Source organism: the organism of the source record quoted next, unplaced genomic scaffold (genome assembly GCF_019419815.1).
Source record: "Pyrus x bretschneideri cultivar Hongxiangsu unplaced genomic scaffold, Pyrus_bretschneideri_v1 Contig52, whole genome shotgun sequence".
NCBI lineage: Eukaryota > Viridiplantae > Streptophyta > Magnoliopsida > Rosales > Rosaceae > Pyrus > Pyrus x bretschneideri.
In genome coordinates this window covers 1,730,612-1,742,105 of record NW_025999790.1, presented here as the reverse complement: position 1 = coordinate 1,742,105, position 11,494 = coordinate 1,730,612, and the positions used below count along the sequence as shown (strand labels likewise).

Below are 11,494 nucleotides of genomic sequence, written 5' to 3'. Positions count from 1 at the left end.
AAGCATCTTATGAGAAAAAGGATCAAATCGTTTGATTTCTCATAAAGATGTAAATGAATCTTTCTAATCGATTGTGAATTGAAGTTTATGGCTTTGAGGCTGTTTATACATGTACTGTGTACTCCATATCAAATGCTGTGCATTTTTGCTTACAAATCTAGAACAAATGTCGAAATTTAGTTAACCTCGTCTTTCGGGAATTAATGGTGTGGTGAGCAAAAATGCCGTCTCATTGATCTGGGTAATATGAACCAACTTCATCCTGCTTCTGGCAATATCCAACCTTGCTTGACACTATGCAATATGCTTTATACTTGTGAAGGAGCAATCTTCTGCTACGAATTATAAGTTTTAAACCCATGGAGTCCTCTAGATCAAACATTGACAATGGCAACTCAAGTGATTCTGCACAGCTACAGAGTGTTATGTATGGTCTAGAGTTTATGCATGAGGGGCTTGGTTGTCCAATAGATAAACATAATACGATTGTTTCATTAACGACCTGTGATTGCAGTGAGAAAATATGATAACACCACCATTTACTTATCAGACTTTATCATACCAGTATTCAGAGTGATTTGCTGGGTAGTGGAACTTGATTGTGTGAGCTATATATCATTTAAATCTTCCTGTTCTAAATGTGTGATATTTTGGGAAATATCCCCCTTCCAATCCTTTTTAACACGAGTGATGCTCTGCATATAATGTAATGTCCTGTTTCATTGTTTATAGAACTTAAAATTTTATGTAACTCAACTGTTTGGTTGGTCGGTGATGGCTTGTTAGGTAATGAGTGCTGCATGCTAATATCACACATTTTGGTGGAATGAATTTTTCATTTCTTATAAAGTAAGAGTTTTATGCAGATATGTTTTACTACAAGTACGTCAGCTGGTTTAGAACAGATTTTGCCGTGGATGTTTTATCACAAGGTTATTGGAGTTACTACCTTTTTCCTATTTGTGGAAGGAAAGGCTGCATCCCCTGAAGTATCAAACGTTCTCGAGTCTATTCCTGTAAGTTAAATAATATATCACTCTGATTGCCTAAGTTCTGTTCAGTTTGCCTACTTCTCCCCTTTATTTTTCTTTCTGTGGTTTTGTTGTTTTGTTTATTTTATTTTTTAATTTTTTTGCAAATGCATTTTTACAATGCTTGATAGAGTGAAAATTGTCAAGCATAAATTTTGTGGTACTTTGTCACGGAGTAAAGGTCATATACAGAACTAAAGAGCTTGAGGAACAACAAGCAAAAAGGTGAGTTGATTCTGCCGCTGACACTCGGTGTATGTCTTGCGCTTACTACAAATATAATCTTGTAGTATTTTTAAGACTTAAGACTCCTGGATATTTTGATTAACATAATCAACATATCTAAATGCTTGAACATCTTCTATTTGTTTATCCTTTTTCAGTAGACTGGTATATACACACACAGACACACACATTTATACATACACACAATCCAGCTTTGGGATGGTAGCTGCAATGTGGTACCTGGACAATTCAAATGACCCCTCTGGCCATTCCATTTTCACAGTAAAAAAGAGCAAAAACAGTTGTTTAGGGCTTAGGTTTTAACTGCTGATTTCAGGGCTACTAAGTTTGTGAAGGAGAGTTAAAATTTAAAGCATAAGCCCTAAAATCGACGCCACACAAAATTATAAACCTTGTAGGGAAATGGATTGTAAACTAGACTAAATAAAAGAAACACAATGTTACTGTGCTGTTTGAACAGCAAGCACAGCTGTCCAAATGGCGGTTCTGCGGTTGTCTGCTTCTGAGAAGAATTCTACATACATTTTCGCTTAAATCACTTGTATTTTATGTTTCTTGATTTTTGGTGCCATCAGCCGGATTTGGAATGAGACTTGGCTGTCCAGTTTCTTTTACAAACCTTGCAATTATGAGCTATTTGTGAAGCAATCTCTCAATATGGAGATGGCTATTGTCTTAGCAAGGGTATGAAAGATTCTTCTCATGTTACTGGTGCCTCTGTTGTTATTTTTACCTTATGGTGAGAGGTGTTCCTAATTTATTGATCTTTTTTATTGCTTGGGACTTTGTGTTGCATATAAAAATACTAGGATGCTGGAATGGACTGGATAATTCATCTTGACACCGATGAGTTACTGCAACCGGCTGGGGCCAAGTAGTATTCTTTGAGGCAGTTGCTGCTTGATGTGCCTGGGAATGTGGATATGGTTATTCTCCCGAATTATGTATGTGAAATATTTAGTTAATTTTAAGTTGTGTACATGTAAAGATGATTAAGCATGCAAGTCTTGTTACTTTTTAGGATTGGTGCCCGTTTCGGCCCTGATGCATGTTATTCGGTGATTTAACTAATTTGTTTGTATTGTGTAGGAGAGCAGTGTTGAACGGGATGATATTAAGGAACCATTTACTGAGGTGAATTTCATCTGTTGTCCATCATTATTGCTTCTTAATTGCTTCAATAAATTTCATTAGATCTCTAAAGTTCAACAATTACGAGATTGATTTTTGCTATTCTATATGGGCAGTCCACTTGGTCCGCTTGATAAGGTCTTTAACCTGCATACCATAATGAGTTTGTAACCTTATTCGTACTTTTAGATTTAACATGCTGGGAAGCAGCAGTATATTGTTGCCCTGTTGAACTATCAAGGATATGGTTGTTAGACAGTGACAAGCATATATCCCGGATTAACGGATCCGATCAAACATGTTATTCTAAACTTTTACCAAGATCTGCCTCTTTTCAAATCTAGACGTAAAGCTAGAAGTTAATGTGTTAGTTCGATTAAGGGCATATTGTTTAAAGGCAAGTACTTAGGTGTGGGATTAGAGTAAGTAATATTTATGATACAGATCGTGCTGCATTATGATATGGTAGTTGCGAGCAATTGGGTCGTAGACAAGGTCCTTCTGACTAGTTTGTACTGCCAGAATGAGAAGTAGTACTTTAAATAAATAAATCACAGTTGATTCTTGGAAATGCTTCACTTCATCTTCATCTTTTTTTTTACGTTTTAATTAGCATGCATGTACTTTGACTTATGCCTTGCTCTTGTATCTATGCAATCAGGTTACCATGTTCAAGAGGAATTATGACCATGTACCAAAAGACACATACTTTGGCATGTATAAAGAGTCAGTTCATGGTAACCCAAACGACTTTTTGACTTATGGAAATGGGAAATCAGCTGCTTGAGTCCAAGATCATCTTCGTCCTAATGGTGCACACAGATGGCACAATTATATGAAAACTCCGAAGTACAGTAATTTCATATTGGAATGAACAGTGTTTTTGGTTCAACTTATTGCTCATAGTAATCATATATATCCTAATTCCTTTTAGTGAGGTCAAATTTGAAGAGGCTGCTGTTCTGCACTACACAGATGCCAGATTTTCAGACTTAACATCTAGGCGTGATTGGTGTCGCTGCAAGCCTACAAAGGAAGATGTCAAAAGATGCTTTATGTTGGATTTTGACAGAGCTGTGAGTTCAATTCTTTCTTTAGTTCTTTCTAAACTCTTTAACTACCAGTACAAGATCATCGAGCACATAATGTGATCAGTTAACTTTGTAAAGCTACCTAGTTGGTCCATGCAGAAAAAAGTTTTATAATTTGACTGTAAGGTGCTGAAGCTTTAAGGGCCCAATATAGAAACTAAAGATACTTGTACAACTGGAGTGGAAGAAATTCCTGATGAGAAGGGTAATGTTGGAATAAGAAGAGATGATATTGCAAATGAATTGCAATCTACTAGGTTTGAAAAAATTTATGTCAGTTTAAAAAGGTTTTACTATTTCATTCAAAGCATTCATGGGGACTATTTTGATATATATATTCGGATTCAGTAGCGACTGCCATACATAGTTGTTGGTAGAAATAGAATTCTTGAAAATTTAAATGTATATCTATCGGTCTATTGGTAGAGAGTTGCTTGGAAATCTAAACAGGAATTAGTTTTGTTGTTTTCCAACTCCTAAGTGTAAACTTAAGGTGCTGCATATCTGGCAAAGTGGTTTTCTAACACCATTTTGCAGATTGGCTAATATTCTACGAAATTTGTAATAGAACAGCAGAATTTCCTTTTCCCTTACATTTCCCCTTTCTTCTGGTGTAATAGCTGTCAGCTCTTGAACTTGTTTTCTTCATTGCATCTCATCTCGCTAACTCTTTCATACACTGACAACATTTAGCATTGCAGGCATTCATAATTGCGTCAACTGCAACTAAGGTGGAAATGCAGAAATGGTAAGGTTTTCTTTACAAGTTATTACATTTATCTTGATCCTCCTTTAACTATAAAATTTGAAACGTGATGATTCAAATGCTGTAAATTAATGAGATAACCTTGGGAATTAACTTTGTTTCTCTTCCTTTTTCCCTTTTCAATCCTTTATTGTGAATTAAAGTTTGCGCTTGGCTTTTGTTCTAGGTTCCATGAACATATTGTATGGGATGACAAAGACGTAAAACTAAAACTTTTGAGAAAAGGCATTTTGACTCAGATATATGCTCCCATGGTAAGCTGATCAACTCATTTAAATAATGTATTTAGTAAATGATTTTCACGAAAGTATTGACAACCTCAAAACCTAGAGTTAATTACGTATTTACTTCCGCCCAATCAACAGATACTTTCTCCCAATCTGGATTAAACTCATTCTGTAGCATTTAATCCATCACTTATTGTCATTTCAGGCCATAATACAAGGACTAAGGGAGTCGGGACTCTTCAGCTCAGGTTATTGCGTCTGCCCCAACAACTCTCTCAAAAGAAAATTTTTTGTTGACAATTGATAGTAGTAACTTCTCAAGAGCTGCTACATCTGAATCCCTCCCGTCATTGAGGAAGATTGGTAGAAGCAGAGAGAGTAAGGCTACCGCCGGGAAGGCATTGGATATCGAAGCTGCTGAATTTCAAGAAGTGGCTGTTCCACCGTTATCCGTCCCCACCTCCCCCTCCCCCCCCCCCCACCCACCCCACCACCATCACCACCACCACCACCACCACCAAAAAAAAAAAAAAAAAAAAAAAAACCAAGGAATGGACGATAACCAAGCCGGTGTGGAAGTGTAAAGTAAGGTCTCGTTTCCAAGTTTGGCTCAGCTGTTCCTTCTTATTAGTGTGACCTAGTTAATATATATATATATATATTCATACACCACGAGTGTAATTTAGACATGGAGTGTTTGGAGCTAACGAAAGATTTGGCGCAAAACCGAGCGCAGCAGCAGCGTGCGAAGATTCATACAGCTGACTTCACTTAGTGAGATAAAGCTTTGTTGATGATGCTGCTGCTGTTTTTGTATGAGTGTAATCTATTCTTTTCAATTTTGTACAGTCAAAAGTAACATTTAATTGAGAATTTGAGATTCACATGTGATGTCATATGTGTAAGCTGGTAGACAAAACCTTAACCTGCTGTAGCCGCATGTTTGTCACAACTACAGATATTTCATGTAGATAGTTGAAATTCTCTACGAGGATTTGGTTCCCAATTCATTCCAACTCATAATATTTTTCAGTTTTTTATGTAAATGGGAAATTGTAGTTAAATCTTACCATGTGTCAAATTTTGATTGAGTAGTAATGCCATTAGGCATTGTTTGTGGCACTGTTGAGACTCACACAAGTTTTGTCGGGTTTATGAAGTTCTTTACAAAAAAGGAAAGGATCTGAGTGTGGTAATTCTCATACGTTTACAAACAAGTAGATCAAACTAAGGGTTTGCCAAAGAAGGGTCATACTCCCAACCGTCAGTCACACTAGTGTTTATCCACAAGGGTACCCTGCTGCACAATAAGAACGGATGGATTAAAGGTTGAAGAAACTAATAAGTCCCCAAGAGGTCCGAGTTCGTCGTAATCGCTGCAATAATCCAATAATGACCACGCCGGCGATGACTTTTCGTATCTTCTTCCCACCAAGTACAGATCATATACACTCTGCAGGCCCCTTACAATATTTACAGTTTCTTCCCAGCTCTTCACAATCTCCTCCACGAATTGTGTGCTGGGATTGTGCATCGACTTGAGCCTAAACTCATCCATGCACGTGTCGTCGAGATGCTTCTGCATCCGATTGTTTACCGCTTGATGGATGTCCCCGTCGTTGTCGTTCTGGTCATCGCATGTGAATTTGCCTAATGTTGCATTACTTGGGACCACGATAAACCGGACAACCCTTAGGTTAACCCGAGGATGCCCAGCCATCCTCCATGCATACATTAATGCCTCGCGGTCATCTGCCCCTCCAAAGAAAAACATGGCGAAGAGATGGTACCTTGGGGAGGAACCAGCTGCCATTTCTGGACTCGCTAATTTGGGACACACTAAGCCCACGATCAACGAAAATACCCACCGTACACGGCGAATTTTTTATCAAGTTGTTGTTGACCCCCTTCAAATTAGGGTTGGTATCCTCCATGGTTCCGTCAATGGAAAATTGATTGTGGAATGGGGTTATAATAATGTTGATGAACTTCTCGTTGGCCAGATTGCATATGTACTCATGCATGGTGTTGTAGGAAGAAAAGGCTGTGAGTGTTTGGATAGAAACGTTTTCTCTATTCTTCGCGTATTTTTCGAATCGATTTTCGGATATGATGTACTCGGGTTGCATCTGGTTGCCTTGGTTAGAGTTTTCTTTGCAAACTTCCTGCACGATGAGCATGGCCGAACCATGGTCTGTGATCTCCACAAGTTGAACGGCGAATATGCAGATTGGGGACTGTCTCGTCGGATTTGAAGCCTCGAGGAGGTCGATCACGCCGGAGACGCTGCTTGAGGTATGGGTGCAAGTAAGGATTTTTAGCTCCGTCTCAGGTCCTACGCTTTGTATGTTCCTGAGTTTGTATTCTGCGGTGTTTTTGGTGGGCTTGAACACGAGGGCTAGAAAGGGTCCGACCGGAACCGTCATTAACCACATCGCAATCATCATTACTCCGAAAGTTCGATTGTCCAAGACCTAGACCATATTTGCACGTAAGTAACAGACTTCAGAGGTATAGCATATGGTTCTAATAGTATAAACGGCAAATGTTCCCTTAATTGCACATTTTCTAACATACTTTGCATGACTGCTACCGAGGAGCTAACCACACTTAACTTCTTTTATATATGGAGGAAAAAAAAAAAAAAAACCTTTATGATACTCATTTATCTAAAGTGTTGATGATTTCAAGTATTGTTTAATGTGTATGGTTCAGATTTATATTTTTAGACGTACGCATTTGTTTAGCAACATAATCAAATTTGATAAGAAAACAATACTCTCAGTCATTTATTGTGAATAAGGAAACAAATAAATGAGTACAGTATTTCAAGTGATGCATGTGATGAGTTAATTTCATATTATATATTTTATCCTATTCTTAGTATATTTTAGTTAATAATTTGGAAGAATTTTGATACTTTGAATTGTATTTCCAATATAGGATTTTTGACTTCTTCTGGAGCAAAACATGGTCACATGGACTGAATTTTGGAGTAATTCTAGTTGGAGGACGATCGTGAGTTACTTAGTTTGATCGTATCAAAATATCAGATTTTTCTACTGAGCAATGATTTTCTAGCAATAAAATAAAAGAGCGAGGCGCAGTGCTGGAATAGTGACAGTTTTGGGCTTGAATTGCGTTTTTGGAGCCCAGGATGATCTCGGATGGGTTCATGGCCTTCTGGAGATATGTTCAGAACGTCCTGATCTTCAAAATAAGCTATTATGGGCCAGAATTGGAGGATTTTTGAGGCTAAAACGTGGCTGGACAGTTTCTGTGCAGTTTATTCTAACTTAATTAGGACTTTATGTTTTAATATATTTTATTATTATTTAGTTTCCTTGTTGGAATAAGAGACCTTGGTTCCTAGGGTTTGTGCGGCTGGCTTTGAGTATTTAAGGCTTTAGTCAGCCCTAGTTTGAGAGACACTTACTTTTATGAAACTTTGGAGAAAGAGAGTTATTAATAGGGTTCTTGGAGATTTTATATTTTAAGGTGTTTTTCTTTTTTTTATTCCAATAATATTTTCTATGATTTTCATTATGAATATGCGTAACTAATTCCTTTTGTTAGGGCGAAGCCTTAAGCCTTAGCATGAATATGTAATTTTTATTTAATTGCTTATGATTGATTGCATGCGTACTTTGAATTATTGATCATCGTGATTGAAACTATCTAATTGTCTTAATGCCTGATCACCATTAGGATCTTTACAAAATTAATTTGATGCAGTTTTGGTCAGAAGGTTCCTTGAAATTGACGTTGGCTTCTTGTGATTAATAATTGTAATTTCACTTAAAATGAACACCACGTCTTAATGTTTGCATGGTTTTTCAAAGGGTTTTCATAAAGCATAATGAGTCTTTCATGTTCAGTTTGGTCCGAACGTCCGGACGGGTTGCATGTTAGATATATGTTCTATGTTGGAGGTTCCAAGTAGAATATGAATTAGGAAAACCTAACCTTTCAAAGTGGCATGTGTAGATCATAAGTAATTGGTAAAAATACATAGGATTGCTAGGTGATGGTGGAACGCTAGTGCTTTTATAAATTGGTATTTAAAACTCTTTTCTTTTATCATATTTGTTTTTAATTAAAATTCGTTTTTAATGTTACTCAAGTCTAAAATCTTTTTTCTCAACTTTTAATTTTAAGTATTTAATTAGGAATTGTTTCTGCATAAATTATCCAAATAGTCCTTGAGGAGAACGACCTTGCATGAGCATCTATATTGCAACATCTTTGTATTGTTACAAGTATTTCATGTGTTTTTATCCCTACTTTTGTAGATGGTAAAAAATGATATCAGTATGCATGCAACGTAATCGTACGTACCTTTATGTCTTTACCAGTGCCGAGTATTATGAGTCCCATTAAGCCTTTGGTGTTCATGAGTATCCCAAGTGCAAAACTATCCCCACGTGACATTTTGTACATCAAGCCGATGATATAATTACTCAAAATCTTCGGTATGTTAGCAAGAACGACAACCGCCACGACACGCCACAGGTTAGTATCTGCACGGCTGAACTTTGGATTTTCGTTGGTTAAAATGTAGCTAAAATTAGTTCGTAGCCCGACGGTTAAGAAGTATAGAGGCATCAGAAGGTGACTCACGAAGGTTTGGATCCTGTCAACCAGGACCTTCTTCAGCTCTCCACTAGGAATAATGGTTCCCAGCATAAAGGGTCCCAAAATGGAGTGCGACCCAAAATTGTCACTTACGTACCCGAAAAGCACAACCACCGACAGAATGAAGCGGACTTGCTGCTCGTTGTATCCGCTGCTATCGTTGTCGGCGGTTGTATTGCGGATGAACCACGGGATAGCCGGACGTAGTACAAAAACGCACTAGTAGTATGAATATCACGGCGCTCATGGCGCCGATCGATTGGTCAGTATATGCGGAAGTCATGCCCGCAAGGAGAAGAAACCAGGATAACACGTCCGAGATAACCGCCGACGACAAGGCGAGGCGGCCGAAATCAGAGTGGAGGAGCTTTTTGTCAGCGAGGACTTGGGCAAGGTCGGTGAAGTTGGTGGAGGCCAGGGCAATGCCCCAGAAGGCGTAGCCGTTGTCGTTGGCAATTTCCTCAGACAGTGCCCTACCATAATCATTGAAGAGTACGAAGCGATATAAAAGCCAACCCCAGATCAAGGAAACGAGACTGCCAACTACGGCAACGCTAAGAGCCTTTTTTCCAGTCCGGATTACAGGTACAAACTCAAGCTCTAAACCCATGATGAACATGTGATAGCCTAGCCCTAAGTTTGCCACGGTTTCTATGTTGACCAGGCTGAAGAAAGGGATTACGTATTGAAGAGCAAATATGATAGTACCAACGAATGCCGGACCCATCATCACGCCACCCTGTAATTAAATTATAATTTAGTCATATTTTTTTTATAAACGATAATGTTATTAAATTGTTCAACATAAGAAGAAGAAGATCAGTAGTGATCTAATCTGCACTAAAGTGTATAGACATTATTACTTTCCTCTACTATAGTATGCTCTATATGTGACAAATATATTCATATATATGCTGCCCATTTGTGACAGGTATATAACACAAGGAGTTCAAATTTTCAATTCTCATATGTATGGTAGCAGCCTGAAACTCGATTGTTAAAACTTAAATCTAATCCCTAATTTGCTAACAGCCTTATTAAGCTAATGTTATAATTTAAATTCAAATCTCGATTTCGAATAGCAGCCCCGAAACTGGAGAGTTCAACTTTAAAATCTAATCTCTAAATTGCTAATTAAGATACGATAATTTTGAACACACAAAATTAATACAGTAGCTAATGGTGTGTCAGTTTTGTATCTAAATAACTTTAATAAGAATTAAAAGAGTAAGAACATGTTTGAAAGTGCGTCAAAATCACTACAAACACCTCCATACTACAATATAAAAAAAAACAAAAAAAAAAAAAAGAGGTTTCTGACCGTATATGGTGAAAAAGTTAAAAGCTCTTATGTATTAAAAAAAAACACTTGCATTTTTATTAATCATTTCATATTGCTTCTATTTTTTTTTTTTGTCGAACATATTGCTTGTAATAGAAGCGCTGTTGCTAAAAGCGCTTTTACGCAAAAGTACTTTTTAAATAAGGATTTCTAAACGGGTGGTGTATGCAGCATAAATAATTAAATATTAAAAAAACACAATTTTGACCTGAAAAGCCTATTGAACTTGTATTGTAAATTTCAAATCATGAGTTCTTGGAGTTAGGCCTAGTAATTAAGAAATATGGAAAGAATATTTATCCTGCTTAATAGGAATAGCAAATTAATGAATTAATTAATAGGGACATGAACCGTAGAACTCACAAGAATATCAGAGACAATACGAGGTTGGTGCAAGGGCTTGAAGAGATGATAAAGAAGGCGAGTGATGGACATGGCGGCGATCAGCTGGACAATGATCATCGGAACAGATCTGAAAAATGTGCTCTGCACACGCCATATCTCTCCTGTCTTGTACACTGTCATGTTATAGCATATCTCCCAAGTACCTTCCTGAAATGAAGTACCTTTTGCTATCGCTGGTGGTAGCGCATGCACGCTTGGTTGTTCTTTCATACTTGGCTGAGTAAAATTGATCGTTAAATGGCTAATAAATAATACGACGCTAACAACTCGCTTGTTCTTTCTCTTGCAGTATTGATCTAATTAAATAGAGCAAAAAAGAAAGAAAACTGTGGCAAGGTCGCTTAGTTGTAACGTAAGGTGTAGATATCAATTTATACAAGGTGTCCTCTCCAATTATTGTTATTATTTGAGGGTGTTTGTTAATCTTAATTTTTAATCTTCAGCTATAAGCGGTTAGTTGTTAGTATTAACTCAATATTCATCATATTTACATGACCAACTAATTAACCCTCTTAACATAATCAACCAACTAATACCATCTTCAATATTTCGTCTTAGAAGCTGTTCTGTTTTCCTCTCTTTCTCTCTCTCTCTCTCTCTCTCTCCATATATTTCTGTCA

General features: G+C 37.3%; 2 pseudogenes; one reads left to right on the top strand and one right to left on the bottom strand.

Moving 5' to 3' along the window:
- The first annotated feature begins 917 nt into the window (after nucleotides 1-917).
- LOC103945554 lies at nucleotides 918-4,971 on the top strand (annotated as a pseudogene).
- Nucleotides 4,972-5,756: 785 nt separating this feature from the next.
- On the bottom strand, nucleotides 5,757-11,084 carry LOC103945620 (annotated as a pseudogene).
- Between the last annotated feature and the right edge of the window lie 410 nt (nucleotides 11,085-11,494).